The sequence below is a fragment of the Sarcophilus harrisii genome, chromosome 2, assembly GCF_902635505.1.
Source record: "Sarcophilus harrisii chromosome 2, mSarHar1.11, whole genome shotgun sequence".
Lineage (NCBI taxonomy): Eukaryota > Metazoa > Chordata > Mammalia > Dasyuromorphia > Dasyuridae > Sarcophilus > Sarcophilus harrisii.
Genome location: NC_045427.1, coordinates 314,841,802 through 314,853,710, shown reverse-complemented (window position 1 = coordinate 314,853,710; position 11,909 = coordinate 314,841,802). Strand labels below are relative to the sequence as shown.

General features: G+C 35.3%; 1 protein-coding gene across 2 annotated transcripts in view; it reads left to right on the top strand.

The window, feature by feature from the left end:
* The first annotated feature begins 2,961 nt into the window (after positions 1–2,961).
* Positions 2,962–11,909, top strand: part of ARMH4 (armadillo like helical domain containing 4) — a 128,845-nt gene continuing 119,897 nt past the window's right edge. Inside the window, exon 1 of one of the 2 annotated variants that reach the window (XM_031952641.1) lies at positions 2,962–3,141. The gene's annotated coding sequence lies outside the window, so the exon portion shown is untranslated. The remainder of the gene's footprint in view (positions 3,142–11,909) is intronic. The other variant, XM_031952640.1, reaches the window with a different exon arrangement.

Here is an 11,909-nt window from a genome sequence, read left to right as displayed (position 1 = left end):
ACAATTTACCCAACCATTCTACAATTGAAGGGCATCCATTCATTTTTCAATTTCTAGCCACTACAAAAAGGGCTGCCACAAACATTTTGGCACATACAGGTCTCTTTCCCTTCTTTAGTATTTCTTTGGGATATAAGCCCAGTAGTTGCACTGCTGGATCAAAGGGTATGCACAGTTTGATAACTTTTTGGGACATAATTCCAAATTGTTCTCCAGAATGGTTGGATTCGTTCACAACTCCACCAACAATGCACCAGTGTCCCAGTTTTCCTGCATCCTCTCCAACATTCATCATTATTTTTTCCTGTCATCTTAGCCAATCTGCCTAGTGTGTAATAGGTCACCAAAGATTATCTTCATTTCCTTTTAAAATTTTTTATTGCCAGCTTTACTAAGTTAGTAGAGGAGAGATTGCTTCAACTACAGTTTATCTAGATTTTAGCAAAGATTTTGAGAATGCATTTCATACTATTTTTGTTGGGAAAATGGAGCAATGTTGACCAGATGCTAATATAATTAGATGAGCTCAGAACTTGCTTGATGGCTGGACTCAAACAATAGTTATTTATGATTGACTGTTAACATGACAAGAAGTCTCCAGCAGAGTGGTTTAGGGATCTCTGCTTTGCTCTTTACTGAATTGTTTCACGTTTTCATCAATGACTTGGATAGACAAATAGATGGCATATACATAAAATTTTCAGATATCTTAAAACTTAAAGGTAAAAGCTTGTATAGTCAGCAATAATCATAGTTCAAAAAGATCTGGACAGGATGCAGAATTGGACTAAATTTACTATAATGAAATGTGTAATGATGAATGTCAAGTTTTATACTTGGATAGAAAAAAATCAACCTCACATGCACTAGAGGAGAGATTTTGGATAGACAATGTTCTGAAAATTATGTGGGGTTTTTAGTGATTGTCATTAGTATGAATCAATAGTATGATGTGGCAGTCAAAAAAGTTGGAATGATTTGGAGTTGCATTAAGAGAGTCATACCTTTCATCAATAAAGAGGTGGTAGTCTTAATGTATTCTGCCCATGCCAGACCTCATCTGGAATATTGTGTTCAGTTTTGATTGCCACAATTTAAGAAGGATATGAAGCTGGTGAGTGTCTAGAGAAAGGCAATTAGGATAGAGAAAAAAGCCTCTAGTTTATATCAGAAGTTTAATTGAAGGAACTAGGGATGCTTAGCCTGGAGAAGAGAAGACTTAATGGGGACCCTGGTAGCTATTTTTAAGTTATTTGAAGTCTGCTCAGACTTGTTCTGTTTGACACCAGAAGGAACAATGGTTGGAAATGGCCAAAAGGCCAATTTAGGATTTTTGTCAGGAAAAACTTCCTAAAATTAGAGTTGCCTAAAAGTGGAATGTTCTGCATCTGGAGATTATGAGTTTCCCTTCCTTAGAAATCTTCAGAGGCTGGATAGCTACTTGTTGAGTACAATGTAATTGGGGATTCTTTTAGGATGATGGAGTCCCTTTCCAACTGTCAGATTCTGTGATTCTTTTCTTTCTAGTAAACCCAGCTATATTTCTTCTAGTTATGCTAATTAACAGATGATTTGAATTATTTGACCACTCTATTAATAAAAGGCTTGATGATAATAGATTCTACTATTTTTAAATAAATGTTGTTGTTTGTCCTTCATTTTTGAAGAGGATCATGGTATGCAAGTGAATTGGATTTAAGTGAGGGAGGGCTGTGCAAAGTCACCAAGCTTACTTATACCTTTTGAGCCATCTGGGTCCAGTGGTAAGATTTAAAACAGGAAGACTGAAAATGGTTTTATAAAGAAGTCAGAAATGATATGATTTGGTATCCAGTAATATTTTAGCCATGGTACTTTAAACACACCCTGAAGCTCTGGTCTGCACTAATACAAACTGAAAAGTGTCTATTATCTTTAGTCATTGTCATATTCACCAATGTATTTATTGATTATCGATAGAGTTTAGAGCTATATGTAGCAATGCCATTTTAATTTGGAGTCCACTACTGATGATCCCAAGATAAAAAAGTGACCTTCCTATAAAGACTTACATATTTAGAAGATTCTTAGGGGAGAACACTGGGAGATTCTTCTCCAATGCATCTGTTCATGAACTTTCAGGAGGAAGGGACAGAAAAGAAAATGTTTGGGCTTTTATATAAATAAATGCATTACAGCTCATGTTTTCCCATCCAGATAATGGGGAGAGCAGACCCTATTGTGTTAATCATATCTATATGACAAAACAGGTCATAGTGTTCAAATTGTTTCCTGACACTTGTTTTTCGGTTAGAATTCAGTACCCCACAATCAGCAGGAATGGTAAGAGTTATACTACACCTACTAAGACTGGGTTCTGAGAAGGTCCAAATTATGTCATCCACTCCAACTCTTTTCTGGCTTTGGAGGAAAGTGAGAACATTTGGGTATACGTATACCCAGGATCACTTTAGAGCCGGCGGAGATGTTTGATAGAACAGCCCACAAAATACCCGCAAGAAAAAAAAAAAAAAACAATTGACCTGAAGACCTACTCCGGGGTGGGGTGGGGAAACCGGAGAAATTGCGGACTTGCCTATGAGTTCGGTGTTTTTCTTCACCGCAGGTAAATAGAATCCATCGCGAGTGGGCAGGGAGACTCTGCGGAAGTCTGAGGGTAGCAGAAAGGATCTGGAAGCTACCTGAAACTGATGGATCTCGAAGAGAGGGTTTGGCGAGAATAGGGTTATACAGGAGCAGTCTAGTCACCACTCTGCTCTCGGGGCCGGGGCGGTGGTGACGAGGTGGAGAGAAGGCGAGAAAGTATTGGCGGGGTGAGCGTGGGAGCCGGGGAAGCAGAGAAAACGGAGAGCTGGGATGGTCTTGTTTGTCCGTCTGCGTCGGTAGGCACATCGGAGCTGGGGCGGATCCATCTTCCCCCCAGCCCAATCCCTAGCCGAGAAGGAGGCCTTATGAATAAGCAACCAAGCGAGGAGCCCTCCTCCCAATGTCCTAGCGGTGGAGGCAGCCGAGTAAGCATCCGCGTTAGCAGCAGCCGCCACCGCCACCGCCGCAGGCGCCGAGGTAGAATGCCTCGCCTTGGCAGCGTTGGCACCGCTTCTTTCCTCTGCGCGCTGCCCCCCTAAAGGGCGCAACGCTCAGGTAAGGCAGGGGCCAGGGGCACCGCCCCCTCGGGCGTACGGGTCCTGCAGGCAGGAGAACCCGCCCCGTTTAATACTTAGGGTGAGGGGTGGTGGCTCAGAGAACCGGGGGGGTGAGTGGCTGAGTGGCCATTCAGCTCCTGGCCGCTCGAGGCTCGTCGGGTGATTCTCTGGGAGAAGTGCCGTTTTTGCGGGGGTTGAGGTCTGTTGGCCGGGGAGTAGGATATGCCTTCACCCCCTTGGCATGTATGACTCCGAGTGGTGGAGCTAACCAGGTAGACAGCAGGCCTCAGAGAATTCCCGGGCGTTCCCCAGTTAAAGGCCAGACTCGTTGCTTTCACTCTGGAGGATCCTTTGTGCTAGGGGAACTGACGAGCCTGGCTTTTGTTTGCCTTTCTTTCTTTCTTTCTTTCTCTCCGCTTTTAGCCCCTAATATAACAAAGAACAAGTTCAAGACAAGTGCTTGCTTCTGTCAGATGGTCACTATTCATCCAGTAGTATTCCCCACAGATCAGCAGGAACAAATGGGGATATTAGGTGGTGGAAATCTTTTCTTGTACTTTGGTGAAAAGAAACAGTTGAAATCAGAAATGTCACTTATGTTTGTCTTTTTTCTTTTCTTTTTTTGGTTTTGTTTTGCACACAGCTTGTAACTAAAAAGGTCATTAATTTTTTTTAATGCCTAAGGGTTAGAAGTGGACAAATTTAGAAAAGCTAAATGTCCCAGTTCTCAGAGAGCATCTCAATATGTGCGTTAGCTGCAAGCCTGTCCTTACTTTGACCAATGATGCTTATAATCTGCCAGGTGTCAGGAAGGAAAACGAGACTGATAAGGAAGATGCCAGCGTTGAAAATGTGGGATTGGTGTCAAGAATTTATGTGCTTTGCCATGTTTGCCTACCTGGAAGTTGATGTCATCCATACTGGGTGATGTGCCCAGCTCCTGCAAACTAATTTCAGTGCAGAGTTGAAGGGAGTGGGAGAAAGGGAGAGTACTTATTTAAAGGACACTTTCATCTTTGAAAGTTTTAGCTGGTAACTCAAATAAACAATCCTTTTGGGCTTAGATGAAAAACTTTTCCGACAAGAAAATATAAGTTGTATTTCTCCTTCCGTTCTTTGTACATTTTATTTTTACAGATGTCGTTGCAAGAGGTCTCACATCACTGAGCAATTCTTGCATGTTAAAACTAATAACAAAATCTCATTTCATGATATACTTAAAGTGAGGATCAAAAATATGGAACTTTATGTTAAAGACTTTCCTCCCCCACTTCAGTTATAAGTGTATTTTGCATTATGCAATCCATGTATTCCTGAAAAGTTGTATGCAAAATGACAGTTTTTGCATCAGAGTTTTTTGTTAAATATACCAGGTAACCTTGCTATTTAAAAGAACCATGGGGTGAATTTCTTTGTAAAATGAAAAAAAAAGCCTTCCTAATTTATATTACCTATATTGGGTTTGCTTAAAGTGGAGTATATATGTCTAAAGATTTAAAAAAAGTCTGGCAATCATTCAATTTGCCAAGTGAGGTTAGAAAATCATATATTGGGCAGAGAAAATGGCAGGTTCGATTAGTAGAATACCTGTATCATTGATGAATAAAATTTTTAAAATTAAGATTGGGGAAAACAAGGTCATGTGAGACCTAGAATTTCATAGATGAGCTTCTTTGCATGGAAAATCCACTGAATCATTGAAGGATGGGTGGGTAGGGAAGATATGGTACTGCATCTCTGACTGATGTCATGGATGTTGCAAACTTCTTTCTGTAAAAGCCAGAATTTCATATCACTAAACTAGGAATGAGATGATAATTCTTAGCCAATGGAAGGTTCTTTCCCTGCTCTGTATTGCTAAGTTCTAAGGAGATATCTGAAATTCTAGAGTTTAGATATAATTCTTAAAAATGGTGAATAAAGCATCCAACCTTGATCTTTCTCACTCAATAACACTTCTTTGCTGCAACAATTTGTATTTAATTTTCCTCATCCCTCCTCTCCTAGTGTTCGGAGAACTCCTCTTTGAAAAGTTCATACATCTTTCCAGGTTATTTAAATTACATAGAAGATGACTGGAGCATGAATTTGGAAGGATGTAGCAGGACAATGACAATTGTCAATTTGCCCAGTGATGCAGATGTAAAAGGGTGCCAGAGGGAACAATGAAGATAAAACTATATTCATATGGCCAGGTTTATAGTGATAAGCTGTGGTGAGTCATTGAGACATTATATTGGAAGTGGCAGATTTTTGGTTAAAAAATTTAATTAGATAAGAATGAACTTGATTGATAGAAAGAAGTGTGTTGACATGTATATTAAAGAAGAAACATTCACTGGATGAAATGATGTGAGATAAATGCAAATAAGGAAAATATTCTGCTTTTATCTCATAAATAATTTATGTATGTATACACACATATACAAACACATATACACAAAATGTGAAGAGAAATTGTGAAAGAAACTTGGGAGCAATGATAAATCAATGCACCTATGATAGAATTGAAACTTTGAGGAGGCCAGAAAAAGCCATTTTGACAAATCTGATCTATTTCTTTCTTTTTAGAACATATACATTTTTATTGATATCTTTTATTTTAATATTGTGCATATTCTCAAGAGTAAACTTTTTCTCTTCCAGAGAGCAATCCCTCATAACAAAGAGGAAAAAACGTTCAGCAAAAGTAACATACCAAAAAATTCTGACATTATGTGCAGTGTATCAGATCAATTTCTAAAAATAAATAAAAAAAGAAAATAAAGACTAAAACCAAATATACATGGTAAAGTTGTTATTACTAGCAGTTACTTCTTTTGAAATAATATTTGATCTTTTATATCACTTTCATTTCCAAGTTTATTTCTTCTCTCCCTCTTTTGAAGAGACATATCCTTGTATTAAAGAATTTATTTTTAAAAAAGAGAGAATAGAAAAAAACAGTTAAATAAAATTATGCATCAGGTTAAGTAAACCAGATAATACAGACATTTCATATCTGTAGTGGCTAGAATTTAGGATTGGGAGTCAGGATGATCTGGATTTGAATCTTGTTTCAGACACCTCTTTGCTATGTGATCCAAGGTGAGCCACAACATCTCTGCCTCAGTTTTCTCATCTATAAAGTAGGTAAAATAATAGATCCTAACTCATTGTGTTATTATGCCTTTTAAATCTCTGCAAACAAGGATGGGAAGTACATTCTTTCCTCTTTAAAAATTTTTAATTTTAGGCTCAAGTTGAACATTATAATTATCCGGCATTGTTTCTATTTTTAAAATTTCTATTTATATTATAGTAATGATCCTGCCTAATTCATTTTTTATTAGTTCATATCTTCCTATTCTTATTCATTGTTTATTACAATGGAAAATATTATCTTTATGTACCACATTATTTAGCTGTCCTTTATGTTATGATGTATTGGAGTAGGATTTGAGTAGAATACTAGTGTCAATAATTCATCAATCAATTAATAATCATTTCTTAAGTCCTTGCTATGGAAAAAGTATTGTATGCTAGAAATAGCAAAAACAGTCCTTGCTTTTGAGGAACCTATATTGTAATGAAGAGACAATATGTAAATAACTGGAGGTATATAAAATACATAGAAAGATGTAAAAAAAAATAACTCTCAAATCTTAGAGGGGAAAGCTCTCAATTGGAAGAATTGGAAAATGCTTTCAGTAGAAGGTAGCATTTGAGCTGAGTATTGAAGGCAGAGATGAGGAGGAAGGACATTCCAGTTATGTGGTATAGCTAACATAAACACTTAAGAGTTAGAGATAGTATTGTTTGTGAGAATAGCAAAAAGGGTCCTAGAGCTGGATCCTAGTTATATGAAAGAGAATAAAGTATAAGAATTCCAGAAAAGTAGAAAGGAGATAGGTTTTTAAGGCCTCTAAATTCCAAAGAAAGTATTTTAAATTCTATCCTGGAGGTATCAATGAACTACTGAAATATATTGAAAAGAGATGTGATATGATCAGACCCATACTTTAGGGAAATTACTTTTCACAGTTGTGTGATCAGAGTAGGAAGATATGAGAGAGGCCTAAGGAAAAGACTATTGGAATAATCTAGTCCAGGAATGGATGATAATGTCCTGAATTATAGTTGTGGCTGTGTGAGTAGAGAAAAGGGGACTTAGATATATTATGAAGGTGGAAATGACAATATTTGGGAACAGATTTGTGCTATGTAAAAAGGAAGAATAAAGGATGATACTAACATGAACCTGAGTTACAGGGAAGATGGTAATACTTTTGAGAGTAATATAGAAAAGTTTGGAAGAGGGTAGGGTTTTGGGGAGAAAAATAAAAACATTTTGTTTTGAAATATGTTTTTTTTGAGATTCCTATGGGATATACAATTCAAAATATTCAATTGGCAGTTGTGATAAGGGCATAGAGAACTGAGTTATTTGCATAGAGATGACAACAAAACTCTTGGGAGCTGATGAGATCATCAAGTAAGATAGTATGGAGAGAAAAGGAAAGAAGGCTTGAGACAGAGCTTGGGTAAATATTAGGATTAATGGGAGTGATATAGATGAAGATTCAACAAAGGAGACTAAAACCTCAGTCAGACAGATAGAAGGAAAACTAGGAGAGACCAATGTCATCAAAACTTGAAAGGTCAAAAAAGAGTGAATGATAAAAGATCAATTGAGAGGTTTTTGTTTACTTGGGTAAAATAGTTTCAGTTGAATGATGAATTCAGAAAACATTTTGTCATCATAATGAGCTAGATATTGTGCATGTAATTAGACTTAGAGAACTCCATGAAGCAATTATTATTAGAAATATTATGCTAAATATATGAATCCCTAAATACTTTCTCTTCTTTTATATTCTGCAAAGACTATTTGTATTTGGTTCAAACTCAAATGATTATTTCACCTGTATATCTAAAACTCTGTTGGACATTGTGGTGGGGTAAAGAAGTATATGGTAGTACTTATCTACTTAGAACCTATAGTCTTGTTGGGACAATGAGACATGTAAACATGAAATAAAATTCATGATCAAAAGTACCATAGATCAGGGTTAGAATATGTTGGAGAAGGAAGAAATCACCGTGTGCCTAAAATATTTAGAGAAGAATTTAAGGAAATGGCACTTTAGATGAGTCTTGAAAGAGGGGTGGGATATTAAAATGTGAAAGTTTGGGGAAGAAAGAGGAGACATTTCAGCAACAAACCAATCCACATTTATAAAATGCCTACTCTATGTCAGACACCATGTTAAGCAATGATTCAAAAATAGGTAAAAGATAGTTTCTACTCTCAAAGACACCCCAATACAATGAGAAAGAAAACATGTAAACAAATGTATACAAAGCAAATTATATACAGGATAAATAGCAAATAATTAACATGAAAGTCACTAAGAATATTAGGAAAGACTCTCTGTGATGAGATTTTTATAGGGGATGGAATGAGCGAAGGTTTGGATATTGGAATGAGCATGAGAAAGGAATGTTAGTTTTATTAGATTGTATAGTTTAAACTGGAGAATGGTGAAGATAAAATTGGAAATGTGAAAAGTGGAAAAAGCAAGAAAATGGTGTAATGAAAATTATCATAGTGATATGAACATATAATATGAATGTAGCAAGGAAAAACTATGGACAAGAGATGAATCAGCTTGTTGAATTTATATGAAAAGATAGCTTTAATGATCCAGTGAATTGGTCTGAGCCTGGACTATGATGGTAGCAATAAGAATAAAGATGAAGGGACAATACCAAGTGATATTATGAAGGTGTAATCAATGATTGATGATTTTCTGTGAGTTCTTGCAAGTTTGGATATAGGGATAAAAGAGAAGGAAGAAATTCTTAATAAGATTCCAATGTTATAAAACTGTGTCACTGAGAATAGGATGTCAGTGACAAAAATGGAAGATTTAGGAGAGAGATTAGCTGGTGGGAAAAGATAAAGAACTCAATTTTAAATGTAATGTGTTTGATATATAAGAATACCCTAGTAGAAATATTTTTTAGATAGTGAAAACATAAGATTAGATTAACTTATTTTCCCCACCTGTAAATTTGCTTGCTTTTTGAGTAATGCAACTGTTCCATTAATTTAAGCAGCTAAGTGGTGTAATGGTCAGAGTACTGGATTTGAAGTCAGAAAGACTGAATTTAATTAATTTCTTAAATACTTCCTAGCCATATGACTCTGGGCAAGTAACAATTTCTCTCTGCCTCAGTTTCCTCATCTATAAAAGAATGATAATAGTGGAACCTAATTTGTAGGGATATTGTTAAAGACTGAATGAATGAAAAGTAAAACAAGGGAAAAACTTCAAACTTTAAAATCATGGCCATGCTGGAGAACAACTAGAACTAAAGACAATTGTTAACTTTTCACTATGAGCATTTACACTTCAGAAATTGATGAATGTTACAAATAAGGCTTTGAGTTTTGTTGATTTTCCAGAATTAAGAAAATTATGGAGAAAATGTTAACAATACAGATTAAACTTAAAAGTGTTTTGTGGGTAAAATTTTCTCCCTGGGTAGATATTAAACATTTATCAGTACACTCCTGCTTAAAGTGTCATATAAATGCTGTCTATTGTTATTATTATTGTTAAAAGAGAAAAATACATAGAATAAAATATGAGGTTTTTACTTACTAGTCCCTGTATTCAGAGAACTCTCACTGCAAATATATCCATGACTTCCTCTTACTTGGGTGTGTCTAGAATTTACAGAGACCATATTCATAAAATGTAATATGCTGGTTTGTCATCAGATCCTTCATTTTTATTTTAAAAAAACTTTGAAAAAACACAATTGGGGATTAAAAAATGCACTAGGCTTTCATTTACTAAAGCTATGTAGCTTAGTTATTTATTTGTAGCTTAGATATTATTTTTTCTTTTGTAATTAATTTATCTTTGAACGATTCTTATCCCTAAATCAGTCTTTCCAGAAAGTCTTTACCTTAATACCTCATCATAATATAGATATGATGAAGGGTGGTTGAAAAATATGCTGGCAGAGCACAGATTTTGAGAGTTTTTACCATATTGCAAAGACTGAATGTTATCTCAGCAACAGACTGAGTCTGTTCTCCAAGATTCATTGCCAGTAGGTTCACTGTTTGGCAGTGAACTTTTTGCCAAGGGAAAAAAAAATACAAAATGCCCCTTAATTGTGAGCAGGCCCTCTTCTACTTATGTAGTGACAGTGGCAGAGAGGAAGAAAAGAGGGCAAAGGAGGTTTCATAACTTTTAGATTATATTTAAACTAAGATGTTAGTACCATTAACATAAAGTCCTTATCCACTGGACAATAAGTGGGCATGCTGCTTACTAGTGGAACTAAAGCCATGTTAGTATTGATATTATTGCTATATATATAAACCAAGAAGAAGGAAGTTCTTACTTAATGGAAGGATAGTTCATAGCTTCCTCCTGAAGAGGAAAATCAAGAAATTGATAAAGTTGGCTTCATTTTGAGCCCTAAAGCAACAAGAAAAATTATTTCATGCAAAATTTGGTCATTTTGTGCTGCCTTGCTCATGAAAAGTATTTTCAAAAAGGCCCCAATAAAAATAGTTGAAGGTTATGCCTCAATATCTGTTGCAGAGAATGAAGAGGTAAAATTTTTTTATAAAGTACATTTCCAAATCAAGTCAACATGTACTTTTATACTTAGAAAATATAGATCAGGATAAGAAAATGAAGTAGCCAAAGTCTGATTGACTGTATAAAAGCCTCATGTCCACATATCATGATACTTTTACCAAGAAAAAAATTGCTGAACTTAATGAGCACTAAATATTGTTACAACGTATCATATTGAGTATAATGTAATACCCAGAAGAGGACTCATTATCAATATGGGTAGCTATACCTGATCAGCTGTTTGTGTGTAAGCAGAGAACTGACTTGTTAGAACAAAGATCAAAATAAATAGAAATCTGGAAGAAAAAAAAATGAGAAAAAGATAGAGTATGCAATTGAAAACTCAATTCTGAATTAATTAAAATATTGGCAATTAAATATGGGTTTCTGTTCATTATGGAAGAAATAACAAGCATAGATTATGATAATTTCATGCAGAATTTTAACTAATGTTAATGAGTTTCTATAAAAGAAACAAAAAATGTCCCAAAAGTGTCTTTGTCAGCAAACATATGACGTATTTTCCAGGTGGAGAGAGATGATAGTCAAAGGCAAGATTAGTTTACAATATAAACTCTTTTGTAAAATTTTATAGAGAAGGATGATAATGTAAGAAATATTTCCTCTTTAAACAGTGGAGGTCAAAACTTGTATGAAGAGATCAAATAATTGGTTAGCTTTTTAAAGGGCATAAAAGGATAAAAATGGAGGGAAAACAACAATTAGAAGAGAAATACAAAAGATCTCCAAAGATAAAGTGTTTTTTTACCATCAGGGCAGTAAATTCATTGCATGAATTCCAGTGTCATATGCTTATAAAGGAAGCTGAAAAAAAAATCTTGAACCTAATTAAATATCCAAAAATGATAATCAGATTGACAACTGCTGACCTATATTACTACTTTCCTATAGCTATAAATTTTAATAAAATAGTTTATGGGCATTCTTCATAAGAATATTAGTAGTGAATAAATAGACTTAGCAGTTGATTTTACACAGTAGACCATATCTTTACTATCACACAATTGACTGAAAGATATAAAGAAAACAAGATCCCACTATGCTTATTGCTTAAGCAAAATACTCCCTTAAAAGTTCTCTTCTAACAAGGTGCTTCCTT